At 46.7% G+C, this 19,844-nt stretch overlaps 1 protein-coding gene across 7 annotated transcripts in view; it reads right to left on the reverse strand.

The window, feature by feature from the left end:
• ATXN7L1 (ataxin 7 like 1) overlaps positions 1-19,844 on the reverse strand; it is a 234,915-nt gene that overhangs the window by 181,519 nt on the left and 33,552 nt on the right. The window lies entirely within an intron of this gene.

The raw sequence follows: 19,844 nt of genomic DNA on the forward strand, positions 1-19,844 counted from the left end.
GAGGCGGGAGAAGCTAAGAACTCTAGGAAACCCTCAGAGTGTAGGGAGCAGGGTGAGACGCAGCTGATGACAGGTGTCACAAACCGTGACCTCAGAGTTTAGAAGACAAAGAGGGGAGAACAGGCATGGGTCATTCAGTAGTTCAGCCCAGCTGATGGATCTGGTGGGGCAAGTCAGTCAGCAAAGGGAAGCTGGGCACAGAGGGTGCAAGGGATATTCCACTGAACCGAGAGCTCCCTCCTTAGGGCGGGAGACATAAAAAGGCAACGTGTTCCCACCGGATTAGGAAAGTGTTAAATTATACTGGTATTTACTCTTCCACTTCCAAGGCCCCGGAGTGGGGTGGAGTATTTATTTTTACTCTCTGTCTCTGATGTATTTAGAGACCCTAATGAGGGCAGAGAGTAAACAAACATTTGATTGAAAACAGAAATGTCAATATGCACCCTCTACCTAGTGTGGATACAGAAGAAGGCAATTTTAGTAAGATTGAAACAATTAGACTCGAAGACTGCCGCACGCCAACCACAGGAAAATGGAACCCTATTGCTCTGCGTGCAGAAGAAAATAAACCACGGCTGGCTGGCGGTTTCTTCTGATTGCACTGAATGCTCAGCTGCTCCATGCACTGAAGTTGAGGACCGTACTGAGGTTACGTAAGAGACACACACGCTCGAGTCACTGGTAAAGTGCCAGGAAGAATGTAACTTGCCCTCAAATGGCTCAGAAAAATATTACGTGTGGTTGTTAAAAAGTACACGCGGATACGCATCTATAGAACTCTGTCCTCTCCATATGCACATATGTATCTCTCCAGCTAAAGAGACATATCAATAAAGCAAATTGGGCCAAACGTTAACAAATTGGGTAAGACCTAGAGGGGGCTACTATTCTTGTTCTTGAAACGTCTCTGTAAATTTGAAGTTATTTCCAGATAACGAGTTGAAAATCATATAAAACAGGACGGACAGTATCCCAAGTGAAACCGTTAAGAAGATGACCGATGGCTTCGCAAATATTCCAAAAGCATCTTGGCCGAGTGCCAGACACCAGCCGCTGACTCTAACAAGCTGCCTGAGCTAAAATCCTTGTCTTTTGGAATAGCTTTGGGATTCTTAGCAGCAAAGGCAGCAAAGCAGTCTTAGAATGTTGAAGGTGGAAGAAAACTAGTTTTCCGGGCTTTGTTTGACGCCATAATGTCCCAAATTCGAGGCTGAAGGACCAGGGGCACAATACAGCTTCCGTTCAAAGCAAAGGGACCATCCACCGTCTGACCAATGTCAAGGTAATTCCACAAGGCGGTGGGAGGGTCTCCAAAAGTTTGGATGCCACTGGGTTTAAGTCTGCAGCAGGCACTGAGGTCAGCATGTATTACAATAATTCGTAACTGCACCCCGGTGGAGACGCATCACCAAAAACCCAGGTTTCTGGAGCCACATAGGACCTCAAAACATTGCGGGTAGAAAAGACGATGCCCATAGTTATCCCTTATTGCTGAACCTATGAGTGGCTAATTTTCACATCGAATTTAACCTTGTTTTAAAAATTCAGGATGGGGGCGTCTGGGTGGCTGAGTTGGTTAAAGCCTCTGCCTTCAGCTCAGGTCATGATCCCAGGGTCCTGGGATCAAGCTCCATGTCGGGCTCTCTGCTCTGCAGGGAGCCTGCTTCCTCCTCTCTCTCTCTGCCTGCCTCTCTGCCTACTTGTGATCTCTGTCTGTCAAATTAAAATCTTAAAAAAAAAAAAACAAACAAAAAAACTCAGGATGGGGGCGTCTGGGTAGCTCAGTCGGTTAAAGCATCTGCCTTAGGCTCAGGTATGATCCCAGGGTCCTGGGATCGAGGCCCATGTTAGGCTCCCTGCTCAGCGAGGAGCCTGCTTCTCTCTTTCCCTCTGCCCCTTCACTCCTCCTCCCCCTTGTATGTGTGTGTGTGCTCTTTCTCTCAAATAAATGAATAAAATCTTTAAAAAAATTCAGGATGTAGGTTGCTCTGCATCTAAATGACTACGAAGGTCCTTTCTCAACATGGGAGGTGGTTACAATAGTGTGAGCCTCATGTAAATTTGTGCATCTGTTTTATGAAGTTTTCTGCATTTGTGTCGGATATTTAACAATAAAAATGTTTAAAATTAGAGAAAGGAAGAAAGCATTAACTTGTTTGGGGATTTTAAAAGAATAGTTGTGTCCCAACCATAAGAGACTCTTAATCTCACAAAATAAACTGAGGGTTGCTGGGGACAGGGGGGTTGGGAGAGGGTGGTGGGGTTATGTACATTGGGGAGAGTATGTGCTATGGTGAGTGCTGTGAAGTGTGTAAACATGGCGATTCACAGACCTGTACCCCTGGGGCAAATAATACATTATATGTTAATTTAAAAAAAGTTGTGTCCCATTCAGATGTTCTCTCTTCCATCTAATATTGATGTCTGGAGGTTATAGAAATAGAAGCAAAACCTTGCCAACAGATATTCAAGAAAAATAGTTCAAGTGTACATATTACCAGGAAATAGTGTATTGGTCTAAAATTCATATTGGGGTATGGATGACTGGTAGTTGGGTATTTTTCCGGAGAGCAAGGCTTTTTGGGGAGAATGAAGAAAGGATGGGTATGGTGGGTGGGGGGAAGGTGCTGGCATTGGAGTGGGATCTGCAAGGGTCATCTGGCCCCTGGGAGAAGCTGGAGCCCCCACATGAATGGACAGACAGCTGTGGTTCTCATCACTGTAAAGGCTCAGATATGCAGCCCTTCTCTTGGGCTGCCAGGGTGAAAGACTCCCGTTCTCCCACTTGTACTCCAGCTTTGGATAAAAGGAGAGAGCATTGCTTCTTCAATTGCAAACTCTCCTGCATGTCCTTGGAAGAGTCTCCTATAAGAAGCCAACAGATTAGCTGCGGCTGTTGGAAGATCCGAAGGCCGGCAGTGGGGGCCTGGGGTTCTATCCCAGCTTGGCCTCAGGGAAGTGGCTAGACTGGGAAATCTCCAGGCTTTTTCCAGTTTGGGGTCCTCTCCTAACTCTATAAACGATCGGCTATACAGATATCCAAGAGGGGTGTAAACTGTCATCAAAGGTGAAAATAGCTCTTTGTATAGGCAGAAGGGTAGCGCAGTTAGGCACATGGGCTCTGGAGACAGAGGGACCTGGGTAGGAACTGTGGCTCCACGATGACCTTGAGCAAGCCATCCTGCTTCTTTTACCTTCACTTTCCCCCTCTGCAAAATGTAAATGAAACTGATGCGGATTACAGGAGATCATGCAAGCACAGAGTCCATGCTCGGTATGGACAACTGGGATTGTTGTTGCTTACATTAACTGGTTGGTACTTGGAGCATTTATTTTCCCCTTGCATAATTAATAATAATTAATCCTTTCTTTTGCTTGATGCCAGAGATGCAGTCTTGCTACACGCTGAAAGCGTGTCAGCCCCAGACCTTTTCTGGGGACCAGCTGCGGGGCCCAGAGACTTGCCATCAGGTGGCTCATTAATGGTCTTGCCAAGGCCACAGAGCCCTCCTCTCACACTTCAGCTGGACACCCTGAATTTCTCCAAGTCTCATGGATACTGCTTCTCAACAACAGATTTTTTTTTCAGTATTTGCAGTGTCTATATGAGCAGAGCACACGACCCTTGGAGCTGCAGGGAGAAAGAGGCCCTCTGTGAATGGAGAGGACAGGTGACTCATTAGCTGCAGGATGTGGCCTGTATTGCTTGTGGCACTTGTCTCTTTAAGGAAGGGTGGGAGCCCTCCACGGCTTCGCTTGCCCGCTTCCACCCCATGACCTCTAAGACCAGCAGGCCAGATTTCTGGATGGTGAAAAAGAACAGCTGGCCGGGGACAGGCGGTGGCTGGCTGGTCACACGACTGGGTCTGTGTAATGAGTCCTCTACAGTCTATAAAATACGCTCAGAAATGTCAGCCCAGTCACTGTCACCACCACCCTATGAGGAAGGCAAGGAAACTGCTGTATTTCTATGACTCCAGAGATGGGGAAACTGAGGCCCAGAACCCAGTGGCTTGCCTGACATCCCTCCACACCAGGTTACAGTGCGATCTATGACCAAGTCCTCACTCCCCTTCTCCCGGTGACTGGTTCTTAGTGAGGGTTGGATGGCCAACACAATCCATTAGAGAGCCAAAACATATTAAAACTTCGGATTCTAGTTACTTTTTCTTCTTCTTCTTTGTTAATTAATACTTTATTTTTTTTAGCGCAGTTTTAGTTATTCTGGTTATTTTTAGCTCACCCTTTTAACATTTTAAATCTTGGATCTGTTTCATAATACTCCCAATATGTTACGAATTGTAACTGCAATTACAGAACAGTGTATTAAATACACACAGGCTGGGGGACCAGCTCCCGATATTTTAACCGATACAGGTGTACAGTGGAAATAGCTTGGGGATCTCTTCTCTAAGGAGGAGTCTTCCTACTACCGACCATTAACAGATTGTTCTGCTCCTTTCTCTTCCGTAAACTGCTACTGGTGACTTTGGTCAGGAAATTTTAATGATGTGTCATTTTTCAGGTTGCACCTCAGCCTGGCAAAGCCATAGGACCTTGGTTTTAATAAAGACTCATAGAAGGTGTTTTCTCCTACGGAGTCGAGGGCTGCGACCAATCATCTTTCTTTGTAAGAGGATTCCAGGGACATGCAAACATGGTTGTTTCCACCTCACACAGCAGAGACACCCCAGTTTCAGCATCATATGTCACCACTTACAGGCAGCAAAGGTTCAAGCAAGTAAAGGGGTAACTGGCCGGGGGGCACATTGGCTCTTGAACCGTAACAAGCCCAAACTGCTTCTATAGTTGTCACATGGCTGTCATTTTGTGGCACTGAAGAGCATGGAGCGTCCTGTGCACAGGATTTGGGGGGTTTGAAGAAGGATCTGTTCACTGTTCTACCCCCAGCAGTGCCTACAACCCAGTGGGAACACGATTGTGGTCTCCTGACCGACGGGATGAATGGTGGATAGACTATCCTTCGCTCTCTTTTCCTAGCTCAACAAAGACACCCCCAACATGACAGTCAAGAAAATGGGGGTGAAATGCAAAATGAATGGAAATGGGAGAGATCAATAAAGTAGTGATATTTCTAGAAGGCAGAAGAGGGATGATCCCGGAATGTGCAGATGGGAGGAAACAGTGACTGATACATCTACAGAAAGGGATATGGATGCAAGGTGAGCCTATGCATCTGGGATACAACCTGGGCAGGCTCGGGAGCTGGAGACACTGCAGATGACAAGGCCAATCTGATGGGGGGGGCCGCTATTTGAAAGCCTGATGGTTTATTTCCTAGGGAAATGAACTGGAAGAATCCCCAGACTAGGAGACAGGAGGCCTGGTGGAGAGACAGAGTGACAGGCACTGCTAAAAACCGTGGGATGGAGTGAAGGAGTCCACACTAAAAGACACGATGCTCTTGGTCCCCATCCTCCATCTGCAATTAGACCTGGCAGGAAAGGGGAGGATTAGTCTCCTAAACAAAACAAAACAGACAGCCTCAGGAAAAGGCCTCCCCATGCTGACAACTGAAAGTTCTCCAGAACCTCCAAGCTGCTTGTGCTTAAGAATTTTTTGTTTCTTTTCAAAGTAATACATACACAGTTGAAGCCCCAAATACCAGCGCCTTGCCCTGTCTCTACCCACTCCCCTGGAAGCAACCACTCCACTCTTCTAACAGTTTCTTCTTGTCTTACTCTGTATCTATAGGAAATGTGCTCATGAGAGTATTGATATTTCTTCATTTATCGACTCCAGAGATCACCTGCATCTTTGAACAGGAAAGGAGGGCTTGGCCCTCATATCCCTGAGCCCCACTCTCCAGGGCTATGTCATGGCTCCCAGGGAAGGGACTGTGGTGACAGGAAGCTGATGTCAGCATTGAGTATCCAAATCTATTGAGTTCCTGAGTCAGATACCAAGTTCAGAAAGTGAGGGGCACCTCGTGATCCATACTTATGTGGTTTCTGGGTTCCGGATATAAGCAGCGTGAGTTCAGATAGTGGGGAAGAGCTCTCCCAAGAGGTATCCGAATATATTGCCTTCCAGTGGATGGACAGTGAGGGTCTGGAGAGTGAGGACCACCTGTCATGTTTACAGCAGAGCCAAGGAATACTGACCTTCTCTTTTTCCCAAAAGCAGGTGTATTGACGACGTTCTTGCTGATCAGTTTTAGACACTGCCGTTTACACTTCCTCTCATGTGTAAGTTTTTGCTTGTCCTAAAATAAATGATTGCCTCATGGCTTGTACCTGCTACATCCTATAATCAAAAGCATTGATATTTCTGCAGAGAAATAACAGGACTAATCATACTAATTTGGCTAAATAAAGAGTATAATAAATAGCCACATGCCAGTTCTGGTCAGATTTTGATGCCAGATGACTGTACTGCAAACCCTGCCGGGGGGGGGGGGGCTTTCTATTTTCAGAGTATTTGGGTTTCAGAGATGCAGACCCTAATACTAAAGCAGTACTCTTATCTCTATTTGACAGGTGGGGAAACTGAGGCATAAAAATTATGGAACATAAAAATTATGTCCAAAAATCACACAGCTAGTCCGTGGTGGGGTCAGGAGGTGACCCCGGGCAGTTCAGCCTCACACCTAGGCTCTTAACTCCCCTGTCCCATGGCTTCTTTGTGCACGGCTTACAGTTTGGGATTGGGCCTGGGGGAGGCACAAATTACATTTTCACCATCCCAGCAGGTGAGGAACCCGGCATTCACACTCCGGCAGAACCCTGCTGCCCGGTAAGACAGCCGGGAGATATCTGTGCTTCCTATCCCTGAGAGCAAGTGTGGGGTGGCTTGTTAGAAGGCCAAGGCTTGCAGTAACATACAGTTGACCACGAACCAGAAAGACCCCGGGGCACACAGCACCTTGCAGAGGGCTGGGCCTGCTCTGAATTCCACAGGAAGGCTGGGATGAGGAGGGATACCGAAAGTCCCAGGGGTAGCCAGGTAAACCAGCTCGGTCCCACGTGAGACCGATGACTATGAATGTAAGAGGCAAGAAGAGCTGTGTATTGGACACAGGCTCTACACCGGATACCATGCTGGGCACTTCATGAGCACTACCGCCGTTTACCCGTTCCATAGCCTTTTGAGGGAGGGACCATGATTATTCCCACTTCACAGAGGAGGACACTGAGGCCCAGCTCACACAGTTCACCGTTTATGAAAAGCAGAGCCCAAAGGGAAGAAGGACTTGGTAAGAAGCACAGAACACAGGGGCGCCTGGGTGGTATAGTCGGTTCGGCATCTGGCCTTGGATTTCAGCTCAGGTCATGATCTCAGGGTCATGAGCTCGAGCCCTGCATCAGGCTCCGAGTTCAGTGTAGAGTCTGCTTAAGACTCTCTCTCCCTCTCCCTTTGCCCTTCCCCTCACCCGCCCCCCAATAAATAAATCTTAAAAAAAAAGGGGGGGAGGGAAAACACGGGGTTTAGAAGCTGTAACCCTCACGAGGACCATGAGAGGTTATGAACAGCACTGATCTCTACAGGAAAAACACACAAGCTCTCCTGGTGAAGACATTCACGGCTTACACAATGAGAGCTATTTTCTATGAAGATACTTTCCAAATTATGTCTTCACGGGATAAGGCCTTTGACAGAGTCAATGAAAAGAGAATTTAAATACTAGATAAGCTGACTTCTTTGCTTTTTCACAAGGAAAGATGAGCAAATACATAGCTTCCGATTTCCAGCTTGGAGAAGGCATCAATACCTTTGACGGGCTGAGCCCTCCAACAACAGAGTTGAAAACACAGCCACTGCCCACACAGAGACAAGGCTCCTGGAGGCCAACACGCAGGAGAGGGGAGACATGACCGTGCAATTTTACGATAATGTGCATTGAGCGAACAGCAACAAACCCCCACAAACGCACATTCCCTGAGAAGGTCCACACCACCGCTGGCTTCCCCACCTTCAGCGTTGACCAAAATTGCAGACTTCAGTGCAAATGATCAAAATGCACTTCCCAGAGTAAAGCTATTTCCGCTAGAGGAGAAAACATGAAAACTTCCTTTCAGAATGGGCCAGAGACAGAATGTTGTTTACATTCCGAGCAAAATCACAAGCACTTAACAGCTGATGTTACAAGGACCTTACAAGGACCTTCTCTGGAAAGAAGGGATTAAAAAGAAAACTGAGTTATTACAAACTGCCGAGGTTGGGGTACAGCGAGGTTTCGAAAACATTCGCACGCGAAGCTCCCCCCCGGAAAGGAGCTCAGGGGTCTGAGGAGGAGGTCAGGGGAAAGGTCTGTGTCGCCGAGGCCACTCCAAATGGCCCGCTCAAAGCTAGCAGCTGCTACCCCACTTTACAGATCAGGAAAAGGGGGCTTTGTGAGGTGACATCACTTGGTTCAGGTCACACCAAGTACAGGAAGTGGAAGCAGAAATGACACCAGGGTCTGTCCCCACAATGGGGGCTGGAGCCGGTGGGATTGGCTGGGGGGGTTTCAGCCCTCCCCATCTCACCCCTTAACCTGAGCTGGGACTCCATTTTATCTGTCTTGTTGACCAAAACAGATAAAATGGGGGGAAAGGGTCCTATTCTGCAAACATCGTCATCAACAGCAAAGACAATGACTTTGCAAGCCACTGCCACATGCCCATGGCATGCCTTGGTTTGTGACTAGAAGAGTTTTTTTCTTTTGTTATTTATTTATTTATTTATTTATTTATTTATTTATTTATTTATTTTTACCTTCTTTCCCTCTCCCTGGTGCGGGGGTGTGGGGTGCAGCCCGTGGTGACTGTGGAAGAGGATAAGACCTCGCTGTGTGGGAAATGTTATACATACCTAACACGTGATTTGGCAGTGGAAGATAACATCTGAGTCATAAAGCAGCCCTACATCAAAACAGTAAATCAAAAGCAAACAATGTGGGAAAACAAATTCCTGTATTCTTACAGAGCCCGTGTTGGGAGGATTCCCATCCCAGGGCTCTTAAGCCATAAATCAACAAATCCACCCATTCTAGAAGAAGCAAGAACCAACATTTCTCACCTCTGAAGGGGGCAAGGGAGATGAGGACGGCGCGTGCTGGGCCCTGTAAGTCCAGGGGCCCTGTAGACAGTGGGGGGCTGCCTGTCCTGAGACCCTGCTTGCAAACATCATTTTATCACAGACTGACTACAGGGCAGTGAACACTGTGAAGATTCGCAGGGCTGTCCTACTGAGACTTCAGAGACATCTTCAAGTACAGGGCTTCTCAATCCAGGTTCCTAGGAGCCCTGAAGTGCCTCCGAAGTATATTAGGGATCACCCCAGGGCCATCTGTCACTCCTCCTTCCACCAGAACAGTTCTCTGTGTGTGTGTGTGTGTGTTTTATTTTATTTATTTATTTATTTTTTTACAGAGGGCTCTAAGCAAGGTTTGGGTAAGAAACGAGGTTTTCTAGTCCACTTTTCTCACGTCCTAGATGAAGCGACTGAGGCCCTGAGAGGGAGAGTGAGTTGTGCACTGTCACACAGCTGGTTGGAGGCCACGCTCCAGCCTGCCTGCTCATCACTCTGCCCTTTTTGCCACCTCGGTTGCGGGAAGAGTTCTGCTTCAAAACCACCAAATAAATGTGAAGGCCCCGAAGTCTCAGCATTAGAGTATGAAGGCACATCAGGCCCACTCAGGAGGTCTCCCAGACTGCTCTGGAAAAACCAGGAGGGACTTAAAAAGCCTAGAAGTCACCAGCTGTGGTGACGGGCACTTCCGAACTCCCCAGTTCCAACCCTGTGGGCTAAGGTAGGCAACAGCTGGCGAAAATCATTAAGTAGGGAATATGTGCCAACATCCGTTAGGAAAACGCTGTGGGCCGGAAAGCATGAAAAATGCTTTGGGATACTTGTGGCTAAATGCGGCAGATGGGTCACCACAGTTACCTCGACTGTCTTCTGAAGTCCCACAACGACGACAGCAAATCTAAAGTCTGAAAAGCATGAACTACATGAACAACAGGAATAAGACAGGAGAAGAGGGGAGATCTCCGAGGTCAACAAAATTTTGGACGCTCCTGGGGAGCAGCTGGACAAACAGCAAAGGACTTTGTAAACACCAGCTGGGGGTGGGCCCAGGCTGATTTGAGCCCCAAGGACCCAGAGAGGCGGAGGATGGGAGGACCAGGAGTTGAGGGGTTGGGGAGGTAACGACAGTGAGCTCGCCGGAAAGTTCCCGTAACCTCATACCCTCACACCCTCTGCATCACCGCGGAAAAAGGTGGCAGAAATCAGAGCTGTGTAAGAGAGGACGTGTCATCATAGTACACTAGCAGCCTCAGCTGTGATACCTACATGGACATAAGGATTAAGAGACCCCAGTACCTACTTAGTGAAAAACTGCCATGCAACTATCTTGGAGGGGTGGATGGAAGAGAAGTGCTGTGTGGGGAGGGACTATCAAGGAAGTGAACTTCCATTTCTCAGGGCAGGACGTTACTACATAATTTAAAACTTTTTTTTTCTTTTAGATTTTATTCATTCATTTGACACACACACACACACACACAGAGAGAGAGAGAGAGAGAGAGAGAGCGCACAAGCAGGGGGAGGGAGAGGGAGAAGCAGGCTCCCCGCTGAGGAGGGGGAGCCTCAGGTGGGGCTCGATCCCAGGACCCTAGGATCATGACCCGAGCCAAAGGTAGTCACTTAACCAACTGAACCATTCAGGCACCCCTAATTAAAACTTCTAAAAAATTGAGAAATGGCAGAAAAAGCCAGTTATTATATTTTTTAAAAATTTGTTTCTTTAAAGATTTTATTTATTTATTTATTTTGAAAGATTTTATTTGTCAGAAAGAGAGAGAACAAGCAGGGTAAGCAGCAGGAAGAGGGAGAAGGAGAAGCAGACTCCCCACTAAGCAAGGAGACCAATGCGGGACTTGATCCCAGGATCCTGGGATCATGACCTGAGCTGAAGGCAGACATTTTAACTGACTGAGTCACCCAGGTGTCCCTGAAGATTTTATTTGTTTGAGAGAGAGAGAGAGAGAGATCGCACACATGAACAGGCACAGGAGGGGGAGAGGGAGGATGGAGGGCAAAGGGAGAGAATCTCACTCAAGCAGACTCCCTGCTGAGCTTGGAGCCCAGTGTGGGGGGGGGGGGGGCGCGGGGGGTGCTTGATCTCAGGACCCTGAGATCATGACCTGAGCGGAAACCAAGAGTTGGATGCTTAACTGACTGAGCCACCCAGATGCCCCAAAGCCAGTTATTTTAAATTATAGAAGTAACTATCACAAAACAATATGAAAAGTGTTTTGGAAGTATCTGCATCTGGGAGTGGAAATGGAGGAAAAGGAGGGGACTGATGATTTTTCTTACAAGACTTACAGTATGGTTTGATCTTTGAAAATTGTGTACATGTATGATTTTGGGAAAAATAAAAGCTTACAATGCTGGTGCACAGACTTGTTAACCAAAGAAGAGTTTCTACTGACAACACAAATTGGGTATCACCCCCTCTCCATCCCCAGCAACCATCTCTGAACTGGCTCTCTGCCTCCAGCGCCAACTTTCTAGCATTTTCAGCACATGCCAGAGTCATCTTCCAGCAGATCTCTGATCTCACTGCCCTCCGCTCCAGACCCATGTGCTGGAAGATGAAACCCACAGCCTGGGCCTACCAGCCCATCCACCCCTCCCAAGCCGGGGGTTCTCTGCCCAGGCCCCGCCTGCTCCTCCTCCAGGGCCTTCCGAGCCCCTCCACTTGGCCCTAGGCGACCCCCCAAACCCGGGTCCTGGATGAAGGTCTTCTGAATGGGGAGCACACTCCACTCAGCACACTGGCTGCTCTGCATTTCCCTTCCCTCTTCTCATCACTTGGGTCTCAGCTCAAAGGTGAGCTCTAGTCCTCCCTAAGAGTCTCCCTAGAGTGGCGGTCTGGGCCACACTGCCCTGTCTGGTTCCTGTGCAGTGTGAACTCTCAAGCAGTGCAGGGGTGGGGGGCATACTGTGCAGTAGAAAACCCGAATGTAACTTCTGCCTCCCCCAAACCTAACTACGGAGAGCCTACTGTTGACAGAGCGGAAGCCTTACTGATAAGGTAAACAGCTGACTGACACTTACTTTGTATGCTGTGCATATTAGATACTGCATTCTTACCATCGTGTGAGTTAGAGAAAAGAAAAGATTATTAAGAAAATCATATGTGGGGCACCCGAGGGGCTCAGCCAGTTAAGCATCTGCCTTCAGCTCAGGTCGTGATCCCATGGTGCCGGGATCGAGCCCCGCATCGGGCTCCCTGCTCCCTGGGGAGTCTGCTTCTCCTTCTGCCTTTGCCTACTGCTCCCTTCTGCTTGTGCTCACATTCTTGCTCTCAAATAAATAAAATTGAAAAAAAAAAAAAAAGAGAGAAAATCCTAAGGAAGAGGAAATACATTTATAGGACTGTACTGTATTTTTTTATTGTACGGTCTAAGTAGACCTGTGCAGTTTAAACCTGTGTTACTCTCTGTCTCACCACCTGGGTTGTCTTATTTACTTACTTACTGTCTACTCCCTTCTCCACAGGGCAGGGGCCTGTCGCGTTCACTAATCTGAGAGCTGTGTCTGGGCCTGGGGGTACTCCGCAGTATCTGCCGATGAGTGAGTGAATGAGTGGACAGGCAAATGAATGACGGACTTCCAAAGATGCACCCTCTGGCCCTCCACGGACATGGCAGCCACCATGCTCCCTCTCTGCCCACTCCACGGAGAAATTCACTCCTGCTGCTCCTCTCTCCTGACAAAGTCGCTCATGACCTTGGATTTGTCACATGCCCTCGCTACTGTTCACTCACGCTCCCCCTCTCTGCAGGAGTGTTTGGCAGGGGCGGTCGTTTCTTCCGGAAACGCCACGTGGCCCCACCCTCTGGCTTCTTCTCTTTCCTCACTGCCCGGCCTCCAACCTGACCTCTCTCTCCTCTGTTCACCCCACTGTCTGCAAGGGCGTCACACAGGACCTGCACCTCCAACCCCCCATTTTGATAAAAACGCTGCTGGGGCACAGGCATGCTCCCCCAGCCCCTGCCTGCTTGACCACTCCACTGAAGGGTCTGCAAGGTGTTGTGTTCGACACGCCCAAAACAGAACTCCTGACTCCACTTCTCTTCACCTGCCTCAGTTATACCACGATTGTTCACCCCAACTGCCTGGACCTAGAAACTAAGAATCCGTCTTGACACCTGCCCCCCTTCCCCAGTCCATCCCACCTTTAATCCCTCATGAAGTAGGGTCAGCTCCATCTTCACAGGCTGTCCTGGATGTGCCCACGGCTAGTCACACTCACGGCCACCCCCACTGCAAGCTCCGCTTCCTGGCTTCCCTCCTTCATGGTTTACTCCACTAGAGCCAGTGCTCCACAGAACAGACAGAGCTTTTAGAAACAAAAATCAGATCAAGTCACTCCCCTGATTAAAACACTCTAATGACTTCTCTCAACACCGGAATGAAATCCTAACTCTCTGTGTAACCTACAAAGCCCCATGTGGCTTGCTCCTGCCTCCCACTCTGACCCTACCTCCTATCGTATTCTGCCTTACTCAGTTTCCTCCAGCCATGGCAGCTGCCCTCCCTTTCTGCCCCAAGACCTTTGCACGTGCCAATCCCTCCCCCCCACCCCAGACTCTCTGACTCTCTGTTGGGTTTTCTCCTCACATCATTCGGTTCTCTGGTCAAATACCGTCTCCTGAGATAGGCCTCCTGTGCCACTCACAGTCCATTGCTTACTCCCTATTTCTTTGCTGCATTATCTTTGGTTTACTGACTCTTTCACCTAATAGACTACAAGTTCCATAAAGACAGGGAGTTTTATAGTTTTATTAACCACAGAATCCTCCAGGGACACTTGGCTGGTTCAGTTGATAGAGCATGAGACTCTTGATCTTGAGGTTATGAGTTCGAGCCCCATGCTGGGTGCAGAGATTACTTAAAAATCTTAAAAACAACTCACAAAAATCCAAAACTCCTGAGTCCCCTGTATTTAGGGTACAGCCTGACACATACCACATGATCAATGAGTCCCTGATGACTAAAAGAATGAACAGATGTATTCATTGTATACCACTGGAAAATATAAGATAGTGAAGAAAATCATATATCCATATAGACACATACCCTAGATATAAACATATATACAAATAAGAGTGTGTGCCTAATAAGAAAAATAATAAACATGATTTGTAATGCTCTCTCTCCACATAGTTTTAATTTGAGTAGAGTTTACACACAATGATACATTAGTTGCAGGTGGCAAAGTTCCACATCTTGATAGGGATTTGAATTTTATACAAATGGATTTGTTAAAACTACGAGATTGTATAAGGTTTGTATATTTCACTGTATATAAATGTTTCTTCAAATAAAAAAAGTAAAAGCAAATATTCAATACTAATTAATGATTCACATGCTGAAATATTTATGGGATTCTTTCAGTATTTACTGATGTCTGTAACTTGAAATGCATCAAAAAAACCAAAATGGCTTATTGGAGGGATAGAAGGAAGACAGGTGGATGGACACATATCATTCCTATATATATATAAAAAATAAATACAGTAAAATGTTAATTGTAGAACTATTGGTAGTTAGCTCACTGCAACATTCCTTCAAGTATACTGTACGTTTGAAAATTTTTATAATAAAATACTGGAAAAAATAATTTATGGGCATACTGCCTATAATTTTGTATCCCACATGGTTCATTGAATGTTTTGTTGTATTCTTGCATGTCATTACTATCTTTGAAAATGCGGTTTCAAATGGCGGCCCACTATGCCACTGAATGGATGTACCACAACTTATTTAACTGGTCTGTCTTTGGACACACAGGCCACGGTTTTTCGCTTTTATCAACAATAGAGTAATGAAAATCCTGTGTATAAATCTGTGTGCACAAGGATGTTTATTTACTCAGTTTACACACTTGACTCACTGGGGTCAAATGTCATCACATTTGGGAATCGAGATACACACATACTGCCAACTCCCTTCCTGAAAGTGGTCACTGCTGGGTATTTTCTCATTATCTGGTGAGTCTGCAGATTTCTTAAAGGAGAGGAACTGTTTTCCTCTGCCTCTGGCCATGCACGGTGGAGGGGCTCAGAAAAGTATCTTGTATTATGTGCAAAGACCATATGACCAGAACCAATCCTGCCGTATCTTGGAGGAAAAAAGGGAGAGGCACTTTTCTTTATGGGAAATTTTAGGTTGCCCCTTCATGACCTGTAGATGGGAGGCAAGGGCCCAGGTCTCCCCAAGACCCACTGGGCCACTGGGAACTAGCTCTTGCTGGGGTGAAAGGTGGTCTCTGGGACTCGCTAAAGAAATGGTTCACTCAAACAATGGAACATTCTTGCGACCTTTAAACAGAATGAGGTCAGGCCATATGAATTCTGGTGGGAAGATGATTAGGATGGACGCCAAGGGAAGCAGAAAGCAAAATGCAGAATGGAGGCAGGGCGGCCACCTCAGGTCTGTGCAGGTGAAAGGGGCTTGCCTTCTTTACTCCATGCCTCTCTGGGCTACAGGTGGTGGTTTTTTAAATAATTTTACAATTTAATTTTATAGTTAAAGAAAAAAAAAAGTTAGTTCCCAGAGGAAAAGGGGACAGGGCTGGTGGGGATGATGCTCTGAGACTACTGTTTGGATCTGGCATCTCAGTATCTCAGTTTAGACTTTAGTGTACAAGAATTTCAGCTTTAAAAGGCTCTGGAGAAGTAGTTTTCATCTTACAAACTGGTTTTGCTCCCAAAGTTCATTTGTAAGTTCTTGTTTGGGACTTGGAATACATTTCCCTATAAAATGGAAGCAATTTCTCTTTTGGCTGGGAAGAGCTTCTCTGACCTTTCATGAAACCAAAATAGATCTGACTGTCATAGAGCACCGTAAAACCCAGACGGTGGAGATCCTGAAGGGACTTCCACAGGACTGGTGACAGAGGCTGTCACTTTTCTTTAAAAAATAAAAAAAAACCTTTCTAGGGAAGTCTGGCTAGTGGCACCCTTATTTCTCATGTCTTTTTTTTTTTTTTTTTTTTAAGAGGGAAGAGTAGCAGAGAAAGAAACAGAATTTTGCTGAAGTAACGGGTGGAGGGATGAAAGTGAGTGGTGAGGGGTCTTCAGTGAATGTGTGAGAACAGGCTCCTTCTGAGGCGAAATGATCTGACTTATCCCTGGTGAGAGGGGGTGAAGGAAGAAGGAGCAGGTCCTCCTGCATCCCCCGAGGAAATTCAAAGGGAGGCAGTGCCCCAGATCTGGGGGCTCGAGGAGGAGGAGAGTGGGATGCAGGACCAGAAAGGAAACTGCTGGAAACCTGAACTCTCTCCTACCTAAGGGAAATGCCTCGACTGCACAGACCTTGGAGGCAGCAGACAGATACTCATTCTTGAGCCTCAGAACAGCCATGGAGATGAGGAGCTTCCAATGGTTCAGGATTTGGGCAGGCCCCATCACTCCAGCACAGCCCTTGGATCATTAGTTTGCAGACGACAGTGACAACAGGGGCAAATAATTGTCAGTAAATAATGTATGTTTCTGTCGGGAGGAAGAGGCCATATCTATTTAGCCAAATGTCTTATTGCAGCTTGAGACTATATGGCCCTGAGTCGCACAAGAGCCACAGGGTTGCCCTACCAAAGTGATCCAAGGACCAAAAACGATCTAAGAAATGAGATGATCAAACTATATCATGAAGTTAGAGTCATCAGAACGGTATGGTACCAGAATAAAAACAGACACACAGATCAAGGGAACAAAACAGAGAGCCCAGAAATAAACCCATGCATACAGGGTCAATTAATTTATGGCAGAGGAGCCAAAAACATACAATGGTGAAAGCAGAGTCTTTTCAATAAATGGTGTTGGGGAAACAGGACAGCTACAGGCAAAAGTATGACACCAGACACAATCTGACACCATACGCAAAAATTAATTCAAAATAGATGAGAGGCTTGAATATAAGACTTAAAACCATGAAACTTCTAGAAGAAAACACAGGCATAAGCTCCTTGACTTCAGTCCTGGTGATGACTTTTTGCATTTGACACCAAAAGCAAAGGCAAAAATAAGCAAGTGGGACTACATCAAACTAACGAGCTTCTGTAGAGCAAAGGAAACCATTAACAAAATAAAAAGGCAACCCACTGAATGGCAGAAAATATTTATAAATCATATATCTGATATGGTGTTAATATCCAAAATATCTAAAGAATCCTACAACTCAACAGCAAAACCCTCCAAATAATCCAATTAAAAATGGCCACAGGATCTGAATTTCTCCAAAGACGACACATGATAGCCAAGAGACCGACGAAAAGATGCTCAACATCACTCTCAGGGAAATGCAAATCAAACCACCAAGAGATTACCACCTCACTCTTGTCAGAATTGCTCAAACCAAAAAGACAAGCAGTAAGTGTTGATGAGGATGTGGAGAAAAGAGAATCCTTGTGCACTGCTGGGGGAATGCTAACTGGTGCAGCCACTGTGGCCACAGTATGACAGTTCCTCAAAAAGTTCAAAACAGAATGGCCATATGATTCAGTAATTCCACTTATGGGTATTATCTGAAGAAGACAAAAACACTAGGTCAAAAAGATGTATGCTGGGCACCTGGGTGGCTCAGTGGGTTAAGCCTCTGCCTTCGGCTCTGGTCATGATCTCAGGGTCTTGGGATCGAGCCCTGCATGGGGCTCTCTGCTCAGCAGGGAGCCTGCTTCGCCTTCCTCTCTCTAGGCAGTGATCTCTCTCTGTGTGTCAAATAAATAAATAAAATCTTTAAAAAAGTATACTTCCCATGTTTACTACGTCATTATTTACAATGTCCAAATATGGAAATAACTAAGTGCCCGTTGATGGATGAATGGATGAAGAAAGTGTGGTACACACACACACACACACACACACATGCACACACACGAGTGTTACCCTGCCATAAACAAGAACTCATTCTTGCCATTTGCAATAACATGGATGGATCTTGAGGGCACTATGCTAAGTGAAGTAAGTCAGACAGAGAAAGGTAAATACTGTGCGATCTCACTTACATGTGGCATCTAAAAACAAAACAAGGACATGAGCCCAAAAACCGAAGCTCATAGATACGGAGATCAAATTGGTAGCTATTGGGGGGTAGTGTGGGGAAAGGAGGGGAGGTGGGGCAAAATGGGGGAAGTCAAAAGGTATATTCTTCCAGTTATGAAATAAATAAATCATAGGACTATAATGTACAGCATTGGTGACTAAAGTTAATAATACTATATTGCATATTTGAAAGTTGCTAAGAGAGTAGATTTTTTAAAAAGTTAAGAAAATTCTGGGTGCCTGGGTGGCTCAGTTGGCTGGGCGACAGCCTTAGGCTCAGGTCATGATCTTGCAGTCCTGGGATTGAGTCCCGCGTCAGGCTCCCAGCTCCATGGGGAGTCTGCTTCTCCCTCTGACCTTCTCCCCTCTCACACTCGCTCTTTCTCTCACTCTCAAATAAATAAAATCTTTAAAAAAAAGTTAAGAAAATCCTGTTAAGTGTGTGGTGGTGGCTGAAAACTAGATTTATTGTGGCAATCATTTTACAATATAGACAAACACTGTATAATTATGTTGCACACCTGAAACTAATATAATGTATGTCAATGTACCTCAAAAAAAAAAAAGAAAAAAAAAAGGAAAGAAAGAAAAGAAGCCCAGAGTGGGCAATGAGGGAGAAACAGGATGCCAGGGTAGGACATTTAAGGGGAAGGACAATGAGGTGACCTGTGCACGGCATAGGGTGAGGCTTTTGGAGATGAAGTGAAGGAAAAGTGAATCACGACGGACAGACGGCAACCATGACCAGGTGACATGTGGGCCCCAAAACTGTTGGGATGGGGAGCCAGTGAGGGCAGGACTTGGCTCTGAGCAGATCCTCGAAGAATCTTTCTGATTTGAGGTTCTCTTGAAGCAGTGGTCAGACGAATGGACTGGTTTTCTGGTTCTCCCTATTTCTTCAGATCTTAGAAGAATGCACCCTTATCTTACGGACGGCTAAGCAAGAGAAGAACTGACAGACCAGTTCAACTATGATAACAGCGTTGATTTTAAAGACGCATTTCAGCACTGGAGGAGTCAACACCTCGCATCTTGGAAGCAAGGAAATCCGCAAGGTCTATCAGATGCTACCTGGCTGTTCTGGGAGACGTGCGTGGAGCCATGATACTGCCTTACCCATCCTCATCGGCACCAAATGAAGAGGGGTGCAGAATCTCCACAGGGTGAGGGAAAAGCTCAACAGGGTGAACGGCTGACAAAGGAGCCACAGAAGCAAGCGGGCGCTCCCCACGGATCTGCTTTACTAGGTCCCTGCGGAAGGTGGCTTTGCCGCGGGGCGCAGGTCACTGGCCACACTTCTAGGCTCGCATGGCGAGCTTGATGCCAAGCTCGCAGCCTCCACAGGTGCGCAGGGCCTTTGGGGCCGCCTGCCAAGTGTTCGCCTCCCTCATGAATGAACGCTGCGCACCCCGTGCATTCGCTCGCTATGGCTCAGGTCCTAAAAGCAGGAGTCGGGCTGCACAGGAAATGTTTTTGCAAAGAATGAACCAAGTCTTCTCTCTTGGAAAATAGCTCCCCCCTCCAACCTCCTTCACGGGAGTTGGAAAGGAATGCTGCCCATTTGCAAATCAATAACTTACATTGGCTGCGTAGACAATAACGCACGATATGTGATCCTAGAGACCCATAATGGCTCAGTGTTCTAACATAATCCTGCCCTCCAAGCTGCAGACAAGAAAACGGCACAGGCCTCCTGGCTGTGTCGCCCAGTGCCACACCAAGGGCTAGTGGTCTGTCGGCCTTTCTTTCTTTCTTTCTTTCTTTCTTTATTTCTCT

The sequence above is a fragment of the Lontra canadensis genome, unplaced genomic scaffold, assembly GCF_010015895.1.
Source record: "Lontra canadensis isolate GAN:19392208 unplaced genomic scaffold, GSC_riverotter_1.0 scaffold48, whole genome shotgun sequence".
Lineage (NCBI taxonomy): Eukaryota > Metazoa > Chordata > Mammalia > Carnivora > Mustelidae > Lontra > Lontra canadensis.